We start from the raw sequence: 13511 nt of genomic DNA on the forward strand, positions 1-13511 counted from the left end.
CTTAAACGTGCTTCCACAAAAGGCATCACTGGAAGTGTCTGGCGTTTAAGCTGCAGTTTAAGCTTAAACTGCAACTTAAACGCCACTCTTGGAAAAGGTTTCTGGGCCAAAAATATTGCAGTTTAAGTTAGCATTTGAGCACAAACATTAACTTAAACTTACTCTGGTATGAAACCCAATTGAATATCATGGTTTATGGGATTGGGCCTGAAGGATTGATGAGTCTGAAATTTCAATTTGTTGAGTCATGTGTCATTACTTGATTATCACTAAGTTGGCTCAATGAATGTTACAGAATTTGGATCAGCAGCCTCATCAAGTTTATGGCGCCGTTGCCGGGGATTGGTTTTCGATTGACAATTCTCAAATTAGAAGTTAACTAGATTGAGCATTTTTATTGCTTTGTTAATTTAGTTCAAGTTACTTGTTGAATTTTTAATTTCTGCACTCTGTTACATGCTTTCTTTCTTTATGCCTTTAAATTCAAGCAACTAACTCACTGACTCACTAACTGTTTGAATTAATTCCTCAACTGCTCTAACCTTACTCTTCCATTAACCAAGAGTATTTCACTTGTTTGTTGCCTGTGCTGTGTTCTTGTATGACAGGTAGGAGAGGAGAGACATCAACTCCTCCATATACCGAACCAGAGAAGACCCTTCATAGACTTAGAAGGGAAGCAAGAGGGAAGAGAATACTGGGAGAAGAAGAATCTGAAGGAGAATCTGAGGACAATTTTGAGGAAGCTTTAGATCTCAACATGGATAGAGAAGTTCACAACCATGAGAGAGCTGATGGAAACAATGCCATCCCTGAGAGGAGGGTTCTTAGTTCATACATAAACCCAACCTCTGGGAATTGTGGTAGCAGCATTCAGAAACCACCCATTCAGGCCAACAATTTTGAGCTCAAACCACAGCTAATATCACTTGTGGAGAATCATTGTTCATTTGGTGGGAGTACTAATGAAGACCCAAACCAACATCTCACAAAATTCCTGAGAATTTGCGACACTGTGAAGTCCAATGGAGTCCAGGAAGATGCCTATAAACTGCTTTTGTTCCCATTTTCACTTAGGGACAAGGCAGCTAAGTGGCTGGAATCATTCCCAAGGGGGAGCCTAACAACATGGGACGAGGTGGAAAGCAAGTTTCTGGCACGTTTCTACCCCCCACAAAAGGTCAATAGGCTTCGATCTGAGGTTCAGACTTTTAGACAACAAGATGGTGAAACTCTCTACGAGGCATGGGAGAGATTCAAGGATTTGACAAGGAAATGCCCACCAGACATGTTCCATGACTGGGTGCAATTGCATATTTTCTATGATGGACTCTCTTATGAATCAAGGAAGGCTGTAGACCATTCATCAGGAGGTTCATTGAACAGGAAAAAGACTGTGGAAGAAGCCATTGAAGTGATTGAGACAGTGGCTGAGAATGAGTACTACTATGCATCAGAGAGACACAACACTAAGGGAGTCATGGAGCTGAACCATGTTGATACAATTCTAGCCCAAAACAAGGTGTTTGCCAAGCAACTAGCAGAGCTCACCAGGAAGTTAGAAACAAAACAAGTGGCTGCAATACACACACAAGATCAAGAGGAAGAAAGCACTGAAGGAGGTGATTGGGAAGAGGCCAATTATGTAGGAAATCAACAAAGGCAACCATATGATCCACATTCCAACACTTACAACCCAGGCTGGAAAAACCACCCAAACTTTGGGTGGGGGAACCAGCAAAACCAACATAACAAGTCCACATACCAAAACTCCAACCAAAGATCATACCAAGCCACACAAAACACTTACTCCCAACCATCATATCATGGCCAAAATAATCAACCTACCCAACCTAATCCGAACCAACAATTTCAAGATCAATTAAACAGGATAGAAGGAGTGCTTGCAAACATGGGTCAGGACATAAGTGAGTTGAAAAACTTTAGGGATGATGTGAGATCTACCTTAAGGAACCATGGTGAAAAACTCAAGAGGATGGAGTCTCAAGTAGGAGAGCTATCTCAACAGGCCCCCAAGTCAACTGCAGTGTTCCCTAGTGACACAGAAAAGAATCCTAAAGGGGAACAAAAGAGAGTGAGATGGGAAGAATGCAAGGCCATCACTACATTGAAGGAAGTCTCAGAAGAAGAAGGAATCAGACCCTCAGAACAGGAGCCAGAAATCTTGAAGGAAGGTGTGGAAGAAGCTAAACAGGAAGGTGAAACTGAACAAGCCAAGGAACTGCAAACAGGCATGCTGGAAACATACCAACCAAAAGCACCATTTCCTCAGAGGTTAGGAGGAAGTGAAAAAGGGAAAACCTATTCAAGGTTTTTAGAGACATTTAAGTCTCTCCATATCAATATTCCCTTCCTTGAGATCCTCCAGCAGATGCCTACACATATCAAGTATTTAAAGGAATTGTTGAGCAAGAAAAGAGTTTTGAAGGGAGGACAAACGGTAACAATGAACAAAGAATGCAGTGCCCTCATCAAGAAGGACACAGTCTCTAAGAAAACAGACCCAGGAAGTTTTCATATCCCCTGCATCATAGGGGAAACAAAAATTGACAGAGGATTCTGTGATCTAGGAGCTAGCATAAATGTGATGCCTCTAACTCTTATGAAGAGGCTACAATTGAATGAGGTGAGATCCACTGATGTAATCATACAACTGGCTGACAAAACTCAGAAGCAAGCTGAAGGGGTAGTTGAGAATGTGCTGGTGAAAGTGGGAGATTATTACTTCCCCACAGATTTTGTCATTTTGGACATGGAGGAAAGCTACTTACACCCCATCATTCTGGGAAGGCCATTTCTAGCCACTACTAGAGCACTCATAGATGTAGAACAAGGAGAGCTAATTTTGAGAATACATGATGAACAGCTCATTTTCAATGTTTTCAAACCTGCATCTGAGCCTGAACCAGAACATGAAACGCCTAAGGATGATAGTAGCCATCTTTGTTTGGAGGAAAGCAATCCAGCAGCTGAAATTCTGAAACAGTCCTTGGAAGGCAAACAAGAATTGCAAGAGTTAAAGCCACAAGAATCAATAGAAGCAGATCAGAAGGATCCTCCTGACATAGGGGTCAATGAAGAAATCATCAAGAGAAAGGGAAGAATTATAAAGAAATTGCCAAGAGGGTGGAGAAACAAAAAACTTGATGCGATGCTCATAAAAACAAACAAACAAACAAACAAATGTTCATAAGAAGAGATGATGCTCGATCACTGATTATACCACACAGTTTCATGAACCACAATTTGGTAGGATTACATGTCACAATATCCATCCAAACCCCAATCCAATTCACTGTGAGAAAGCTTCTCTAGCATGAATCCTCCATTCCTTTCCCAAGGTTCCGAAGGATTCCAATTATGGGTAGTTTCTTTCCCAAGACAACTACCCAATGGAATTAGATCGAGAAGCTTTCTAACAAAATTCAAGAGAAAAGACTGAAGAAGGAGATAAACTATTATTGATTCATTGAATTACAATAGAGCTCCCTAACCCAATGAAAGGGGGTTTAGTGAGTCATCGCTCTGAATTCCATTACAAAGGTATGAAAACTAGCAAAATGAAAAGGTAAAAGTCCTTCCTAACTTAAATTCTATCCTATTTATACACTTTCTATATTGAGCTTCTGTTGTGTTTCTTGGGCTTTGAGGCCTCTCCCTGCTTTTCCTTTTGCTTTGCGTTTATGATCCATAATCTTGATGAGGCTACTGATCCAAATTCTGTAACATTCATTGAGCCAACTTAGTGATAATCAAGTAATGACACATGACTCAACAAATTGAAATTTCAGACTCATCAATCCTTCAGGCCCAATCCCATAAACCATGATATTCAATTGGGTTTCATACCAGAGTAAGTTTAAGTTAATGTTTGTGCTCAAATGCTAACTTAAACTGCAATATTTTTGGCCCAGAAACCTTTTCCAAGAGTGGCGTTTAAGTTGCAGTTTAAGCTTAAACTGCAGCTTAAACGCCAGACACTTCCAGTGATGCCTTTTGTGGAAGCACGTTTAAGCTTCAGTTTAAGGTTAAACTGAAGCTTAAACGTGGAAATGGAAGAAGGCAGCCCTGGAGGGTAATGTAGTCGAACACGTTTAAGCTTCAGTTTAAGGTTAAACTGAAGCTTAAACGTGGAGATAGGAAAGGCAGCCCTGGAGGTCGAACACGTTTAAGCTCCAGTTTAAGGTTAAACTGGAGCTTAAACGTGGAAATAGAGAAAGCCATCCTGGAGGTCAAACACGTTTAAGCTCCAGTTTAAGGTTAAACTGGAGCTTAAACGTGGAAGGGGAGAAAGGTAGCCCTAGAGGTGTCGAACACGTTTAAGCTCCAGTTTAAGGTTAAACTGGAGCTTAAACGTGGAAGGGGAGAAAGGTAGCCCTGGAGGTCGAACACGTTTAAGCTCCAGTTTAAGGTTAAATTGGAGCTTAAACGTGGAAATGGAAAAAGCAACCCTGGAGGAGAAGACTTGATCGAACACGTTTAAGCTCCAGTTTAAGGTCAAACTGGAGCTTAAACGTGGAAATGGCTCCCTGGTGCATTTCCCATTTCTGGCGTTTAACTTCCAGTTTAAGGTTAAACTGGAGGTTAAACGCCACTTCCTTCCTTTCCTCAGCTTTCATGATTTTGGCGTTTAAGCTCCAGTTTAAGCTTAAACTGGAACTTAAACTCCACATGTGATATTCAAGCTTCCTTTATTGATTTTTGTTGCTTCCTTGCCTAGCCTCTTCTTTCCTGAAATCATCCAAACAACTGCATCAAAGTCTTGCAAAATTTCATGAGAATCTTCCATTCATAGCATTCAATTAATATAACTAAAAACTCATGGAATTTGCATCAAAATCATACTGTTTGGATGGTTCATTGCTTTGTTATTCATTTAACCATTCTTGGTTACTTTAAGCTCAAGAAAATGCATAAAACAACTAAAACTAACAGAAAAATGCTAGTGAAACTAGCCTAAGATGCCTTGGCATCATTAAGTCAAGTGGACTAATTAGCTTGATCCTCAAGTCCTAGTCAACTCCTGTGGAGAGACTAGTGTTAGAGCAATCCTAGCTAAAGCAAAATCAGCCAATTTCAACCACTCCTGAGTTTGACAACTCAAGTGTTACCAATTACCTAACCAAAGCCAAAAGGGAGAAAATATCTAATTTAAATTAAAAGCAATCTTAAACAGAGCATCAATATAAATAAAGCAAAGCAATCTTAAATCTGAAATACCTCGAATTGCATTAACAAAAGAAATTAAATCTAGCATAGATGTTCATAAATTAAATTGGAAAAATAAATAAAAATAAAGAACCTGGGATTGAGAGCTACTCCTAAAACTAAGAGAAATCCTAAATCCTAATCCTAAGAGAGAGGAGAGAACCTCTCTCTCTAAAAACTACATCTACTCCTAAAATTATGAATTATGGAAGCCTCCTCATGAATGGATGTAGTCCCCCACTTTATAGCCTCTAATGTGTGTTGTTTGGGCCGCAAACTGTGTCAGAAACAGTCCAGAATTCGCTGGTTTCAAATTTTGCCATGCTGGATTTCCGTCACAGCGACGCGGCCGCATGGATCACGCAGTCGCATCGCCTAGCGTCAGAAGAAGTATAGCATATTATATATCAAACCGAAGCCCCGGACATTAGCTTTCCAACACAACTAGAACTGCGTCGTTTGGACCTTTGTAGCAAAAGTTATAGCCGTTTGAGTGCAGAGAGGTCAGGCTGGACAGCTTAGCAATTTCTCCAACTTCTTGCATTCCTTCCACTTTTGCATGCTTTGTTCCCATCCTCCAAGTCATTCCTGCCGTATAATATCTGAAAACACTTAACACACATATCAAGGCATCTAATGGTAATAAGAGAGGATTAATAATAAGAAAATATAAGATCAAAGAAGCATGTTTTCAATCAAAGCACATAATTAGGAAGGCAAATGTAAAACCATGCAATTAATATGAATAAGTGGGTAAAGAGTTGATGAAATCCACTCAATTGAGCACAAGATAAATCATAAAATAGTGGTTTATCAACCTGCGAGGAAGTATGTTCTTATTATCGGTTATAAAGGTTGTAATCGAGGTTTAGAAGGTGAGAAGCAAGTAATTTAAATGACGAGTGAATTAAATGGCAATTAAAAATAAATAATAACTGTAAAACAACTTTTGGCAAGATAAGGGAAATTAGAAGTCCAACTTAGTTATCCCTCTCAACAATAATGAAAGTTGTATCTTAATTCCACTTAGTTAACCTATGAAGCAAAGGTAAGTCAAGGGACTAATTAGTTTGACCTTCGAATCCTATTTATTTCCTAGGAAAAAGTTGGGATTATTGAAGTTCAGATCAATTAGCAAGATAACGATTATCAATTATGCTGAGTTCGATAATGTTGAGTCACTGATTTCTTAACCAAGACCAAAAGGGGAAAAAGTAAATTGCTGGAATAATAAAAGTGTCCTTAGATGGGAAGCAATGGCAACTTAAATCAAAGAGAACAATCATAAACTGAAAAATACCTTAAATATCATTAATTCAAATAGAAATCTATAACATGGAATAATTCATAATTTAAAGTATAATAATCAATTCAAATATTGGAATCAAATAAATAAAAGTAAAATTGAAATAAAAGAACATTAAAACCTGGATCCAGAGTTATTCCCAAAACAAGAAGAAGTCCTAATTCCTAAGAGAGAGAGAGAATCTCTCTCTAAACTAAATCTAAATCATGAAAACTAGAAATTGGCGAGCTCTCCTTGAATGGATGCATTCCTCCACTTTATAACCTCTAATCTATGCTTTCTGTACTTGGATCTGGGCCAAAAAGGGCTTCAAAAAATGCTGGGGGCGTATTTTGTAAATTCTGATACGTGGCCTCTGTCACGCGTTCGCGTGGGTCACGCGGTCGCATCATCTGGAGCTTTTCCTTTCCACGCGGTCGCGTCAGTCACGCATCCGCGTCGTGGGTGTTCTACTCAAGGCGCGCGGTCGCATCAGTCATGCGGCCGCGTCGCTGCTTCTTTGCTTCTGGCACGTTATCGCGTCGTCCATGCGATCGCGTGGATACCAGTTTCCTTAAAGCTCTGTTTTGCCTTTCCTTCCATTTTTGTATGTTTCCTTTTTTCATCCTTTAAGTCATTCAGCCTTAGGAAACCTGAAGCTACTCAACACACTAATCACGACATCGAATGGAAATAAAGGTAATTAAAATAATTAATTTTTTTAAAGCTTAGGAAACATGTTTTTCACAATATGACATAATATGGAAGGGAAAGTAAAACCATGCAATTAATGTGAATAAGTAGGTGAAGAGTTGAATAAATCACTCTAATTAAGCACAAAAGAACTCATGAAATATGGGTTTATCAGTAGTCTGTTGTTGAACCTATTCTGGTTTCTTCCACCTTGATTATTATTCAAGCCTTATTGGGACTTCTGTTGATCCCTCCATGAAAGGTTAGGATGATTCCTCCATGAAGGGTTATAGGTATTTCCGTAGGGTTCTTCCATGTAATTCACCTCTTCCATCATGGGTGATCTGGATCATAAACATCTCCATTATAGGAGGTGTCTTGAATGCTGCCAGCTGCAGCTTGCATTCCAGTCAAATGCTGAGAGATCATATTGACCTGTTGGGTCAAGATCTTATTCTGAGCCAATATGACATTCAGAGTATCAACCTCCAGGATTTCTTTCTTCTGAGCTACCCCATTGTTTACAAGGTTTCTCTCAGAAGTATACATGAATTGGTTGTTTGCAACCATTTCAATGAGTTCCTGTGCCTCTTCAGGCATCTTCTTCAAGTGGAGTGATCCACCAGCAGAATGGTTCAAAGATATCTTGGACATCTCACATAGACCGTCATAGAAGATTCCTATGATAGCCCATTCTGAGAGCATGTTAGGAGGACATCTCCTGATCAGTTTCTTGTATCTTTCCCAAGCTTCGTAAAGGGATTTACCCTCTTTTTGTTTGAAAGTTTGAACTTTCACCCTGAGCTTGCTCATCTTTTAAGGTAGAAATAACTTGGCCAAGAAATCATTGACCAACTTTTCTCAAGAGTCTGGGCTTTCCTTAGGTTGAAAATCTAACTATATCCTAGCTCTATCTCTAACAGCAAAAGGGAAAAGTATAAGCCTGTAGACCTCAAAATCCACTGCATTGGTCTTAATAGTATCACAGATTTACAAGAATTCAAATAGGACTTGATGTGGATCTTTCAGTGGAAGTCCATGAAATTTACAATTCTGTTGCATTAGAGAGACTAACTAAGGCTTAAGATCAAAGTTATTTGCTCTAATGGCAGGTATGGAGATACTTCTTTCATAGAACCTTCCTTGCATCTCCTTTATTATTCTGATCAGCTATCATGTTTGTATTTTCAGTTTCTTGTTCGAAAAGTTCTATGAGGTCTCTTCCGGAGTGTTGTGCTTTAACTTGTTGCAAACGCTTCCTTAGGGTCCTCTCAGGTTCAGGATCAGGATCAAAGAGCGGTTCTTTATCTCTGTTCCTGCTCATAAATAAGAAAAAGAAGAACAAGAAAGAAAGAGAATGGAAGTTTCTATTTCAAAAGGATAGAGAACTCCCTATGAGATGTGAAGAAGAAAGAAGAATGAAGATAGGGGGACGAGAAGGAGAATTCGAATAGAGGGGTAGAAGAATTCAACAATTTAAGAAGTAAAAAGAGAAACTAGAATTAAAATATTTTTATTTTTATTTTAATTATTAATTGAATTAAAAAGATTTGAAAATTGAGTGTGATTTTCGAAAAAGAAGAAAGAGAAAGAGGTAAGAAGTTTTCAAAAATAGAAGAGAGAGGAATTAGTTAGGAAGTTTTGAAAAAGATAGAAGAGAAAACAAGTAACTAATAAACAAAGATTTGAAAATAACATAAGATAGGAGATTTGAAAAAGATTTGATTTTAACAATTTTCAAATGCAAAATTGGAAAGGAAAAATCAACAAGATAAGATAAGAATTAAAAAGATTTTAAAAAGATTTAATCTTGAATTTTGAAATTGAAACAAGATAAGATAAAGATTTGAAAAAAAGTTGAAAAGATAAGATATGGTGAAGATTTGAAAAAGATTTGACTTTGAAAAGATTTGAAATTGAAATTTAAAATTAAGATAAGATAAGATAATGATTTGAAATTTAAAGAAAGATAAACCAAAGATAAGATAAATATTTGAAAAAGTTTTGAATTTTAAAATTTTAAAAGAAAGGTAAGATATGAAAGGATCAAATTAAAAGAAAAGATTTGAAAAGACTTAAAAAGATAAGATTTGAAATTTGACTTTACTAACAAGAAAATACCAACTTTAAAAAAAAATAAATCAAAATAAAAAAGAAAGCAAGATCTTCGAAATTTATGAATAAAGATAAAAAAAGATTTTTTTATTTTTTGAATTAATGAAGAAAGAGAAAAACAACCAAAAGACACCAAACTTAAAATTTTTAGATCAAAGACACTAGCTTTTTCGAAATTTTAAAGAAAAATAAGCAAAAGACACCAAACTTAAAAATTTTAAGATCAAAACAAGAAAAGAAATAAGAACAGCTTGAATACGAAGAAGAACACTCAAGAACAAATTCAAAAATTTAAAGAAAATAAAGAACACACACAGGACACCAAACTTAAGAACTGACACTAGACTAAAAAAAAAGACTAAGAGAAGATGGATTTTGAAAAATTTTTGAAAAAGAAAAAAAAAGACACAAACAAAAGTAAAAAGTACCTAATCTAAGCAACAAGATAAATCTGGTAGTTTGTCAAATCTGATCAATCCCCGGCAACGGCGCCAAAAACTTGGTGCGTGAAACTGGCTCCGCAATATTCGCACAGATAGACCGGCAAGTGCACCGGGTCGTCCAAGTAATACCTCAGGTAAGTGAGGGTCGATCCCACAGAGATTGCTGGTTTGAGCAAGAAATGGTTACCTTGTAGATCTTAGTCAGGCGGATAGAAAAGATGATTGTTGTGGAAAAACGCATAAAACAGAATAAATAAATAAAACGTTACTAGATAGGTGTGAAATAAATAGTATGAGAACGGTTGAGGCTTCAGAGATGCTTCTTCCTTTTGGATCAACTTTTCTCCCCATCTACTCCAACTTTTGATTAATTCATTCCATCGTAGGTTGTAAATGATTAACGCCGGGTCAGCGGTCATTAATCTGCTCTGCTTCAGATCAAACGTCGGGTCAGCAATCATCCAATCTGAACGGGGGTGAAGCTCTAGCAGTCCATTCCCTTGGTGATCCTACTCAAAATGCCACAGACAAGGTCGGATCTTCCGGATTAGAGAATGCCGCTCCTGTGATTCTAGCCTATACCACAAAGGCCCTAATCGCCCTGTACCTCGGCTGCACTGATGTCTCCAAGTACCCAACAAAGTCGTGGATTAGCCATCTAATAGATGTATAATAAAGCTTGTGGTTCAGTACTATCCCGTCAAGGACTCGCAAGAACCCATGTAGAGTAGGGATGACGGTCAAGTTACACTCCTAATCCATTAAGATGAAGAACGAAGATACATCATAGAATAGAATCAAGCATAGAGTGAAATAGAATAGTGATATTATTAATCCAAAAGAATCAGCAGAGCTCCTAGCCTTAATCTAGGAGGTTAGTAAGTCATACTATACATAAAATATTAGTGAAATGTTCTAATGGGCAAAGATCTCTAACAAGAGTGATCTTTGTTCTTTATATACTAGTCTAGCAACTAAGAATTACAGAAATAAGATAAACCAGTCCTGTAGTGCAAAAATCCACTTTTCGGGCACACTTGGTGAGTATTTGGGCTGAGCTTGAGTGAAGCCACGAGTTGGTACTCCCTTTGGTGTGTTGGACGCCAGCTTGGGACTCCTGAATGGCTGTTGGATGCCAGCTGCCCCCTTCTGGGCATTGAACGCCAAGAATGAGGTTCGTGGCTGGAGTTGAACGCCAGTTTTGGGCCTTCATTTCCAAAGCAAAGAATAAACTATTATATATTTATGAAAGCCCTGGATGTTATCTTTTCATATCCGTTGAGATCGCGCCATTTGGACTTCGGTATCTCCAGATATGCTCTTTCGAGTGCATGGAGGTCAGAATCTGATAGCATCTGCAGTCCTTTCTCTGTCTCTGAATCAGACTTTCTCAAAACCCCTCAATTTTAGCCAGAAAATATCTGAATCATCATAAAACACAAGAAATCAAACTAGAATCCAAAAATATGAATTTTGTACTAAAACCTATGAAAATATAATAAAACTTAAACAAAACATAACAGAAACTATATGATAAAGATGCCAAAAAGCGTATAAAATATCCGCTCATCGCTCGCGCCGCGTGCTGAAGCTCGTGTACGCAAGGGTCCAAATTTTGGTAGTTCACGTACGCATGTAGTGCCTGTGTACACGAGATGGCCAACCCAAATAGAATACTCGCGCCGAATGTACTGTGTCGCATACGCAACCCTCACCAGACTTTAAACGTTCATAACTTCCTCTACAAAATTCCATTTTCCTCAAACTTTATATCAATTTAAATATCTTTAAATGAACTTTAATTTAAGATAAATTTCAATCAATTTTAAAAACTAAGACACAAGTTATGATCCGCCAAAATTTGGTAAAAATTAAGTTTCACAAAATCCAACAAGGTTCTCTAATTTTCAAAACTTTGAACCAAACCAACTCCAAGCCATAACACACATCAATTCACATCAGAACTTACCATTTAATCTCAAATCACCACTTTTACCAAATTTCCACTTACAATACACTATCCTCATAATTCTCAACCCCAATCATCAAATTCCTCATACTAAAACCATTTCTCAACCAACACACTCATCAAATATCATTATATTATTACCAATAATCATAATTAGCATCATTCAATCTCAATCTCAGTATTCAACACCATTTACCAATAACAAAAACATAGTTCATCAAAATTTATCAGTTCATCATACATTGGAATATACATATTGTCTTTCTTGTAAATCACACTATTTTTAATAGCTTCTTTTAACCTTATTAGTGCTTCCTCAGTAATTTTGTTTTCTTGTTGCCCTATGATCTCGAAAATCTTTTGTTTTCATTTTTAGGATGTGAAAGAAAGGTAAAACACCAGTTACATCACCGGTTGTGCAACCAACAATTCACCCTCCTAATATTTGGTTGGATCGCCAAGGTGCGAAACCAAGTACCTTGGTTAACCGAAGAGTCGACTTCCAATATGAAGCAATTGAGAAAAGAACAATTCATTGGGAGCGGACACGGAAGGTTCCAAGCAAGTACAAGGCGATTATTCATGAAAGGATTGCCTCACTTCATTGGGGATATCTTGAGCAAAAACTCATTGAAGTTAATGAATCCATGGTGCAGGAATTCTATGTGAACTACCAAGCTTGGGAAGAGGAGTCGGTATTCCTCCAGGGAAAGATGTTGGACACTTCCAACAAGGCTCTAGAGGCTATTCTTAAGAGAATTGGCCGTCCTGGTGAATCTTGGGAGTATAACAAAGGGAGAAAATCTGTTTCCACTGGTATCGCTTACTCCGATTTGAACGCCGAGGCGCGTATATGGCATCAGATTGTGGCGGACTACATCATTCCGAGCACCCATGCTACCAATGTCAGATTTTGAACTGCTTTGCTACTTTCGGCTATTATGGAAGGAAAGAACATAACCATTGTACCTTTGATGCGCAAATCGATTTGGAAACTCATTGAGAAGAAAAAGATCAACATTCTATTTCCATCGATGGTGATGCGTTTAGCAATAGTAGCGGGGGTAGAGAGGCAATCGACGGACGTCATGTTCGAGAGTTCAAGAGGCAACAAGTTCATTCCGAGGGGAGAATTGGATGGATCATCAAAAATAAGACACCCTCCAAAAGGAAGGCACCCACAGCACCACCATCGAGTCCACCAACCTCATAAACTCTTTACCGTTTCTCCGGCCACTTTCAGAATTATTCCAAGACATCTTGCACGATATCCACCACATGGAGCACCTTGAGCACAAACGTTTCAAGTGGATAGCAGCAAAGCTAGAAGGAAGAGACCGTGGCCTAATTCTTGAGGCTTCATCCAAGCTAATTAGGGAGGAGCATGATGAAGGTAACCAACCCATTTTCGAGACCACTGGCTGAAGGTGGACCCCTGAAGTTATTTTTCTCTCGGATCGTAAGTATGCACGGAGGACCGTGTACAAACTAAGTGTGGGGGAGGATCGATGACTGCATGGGGGTAAAATTCTTTTCTCAAAACACTTTACAATACTCTTTTAGTTCTTTTTCTTCATTTTTAGTAGCTTTATTTCTATTGCATCTTGGTTGGTTTGTTTGTACATATCTCTTTATTGTTCATAGTTATATGGTAGTTAATGTGTGCATGTTGCATGATAGAGTGAATAAGTTTGGTGAAACACCAAGGAACTTCCATCAAATCTTTCGTAGGACGTACCATTGATTGAATTGAAGAAAAATCTTGTGTTTTTCAACT

The 13511-nt window shown here is 38.1% G+C and overlaps 1 non-coding gene across 1 annotated transcript; it reads right to left on the minus strand.

The window, feature by feature from the left end:
- Positions 1–1186: 1186 nt before the first annotated feature.
- LOC112745031 (small nucleolar RNA R71) lies at positions 1187–1290 on the minus strand. Its single transcript, XR_003172980.1, has one exon. It is a non-coding gene; the product is annotated as a small nucleolar RNA R71 (small nucleolar RNA).
- Between the last annotated feature and the right edge of the window lie 12221 nt (positions 1291–13511).

Source organism: Arachis hypogaea, chromosome 14, assembly GCF_003086295.3.
Source record: "Arachis hypogaea cultivar Tifrunner chromosome 14, arahy.Tifrunner.gnm2.J5K5, whole genome shotgun sequence".
NCBI classification, from domain to species: Eukaryota; Viridiplantae; Streptophyta; class Magnoliopsida; order Fabales; family Fabaceae; genus Arachis; species Arachis hypogaea.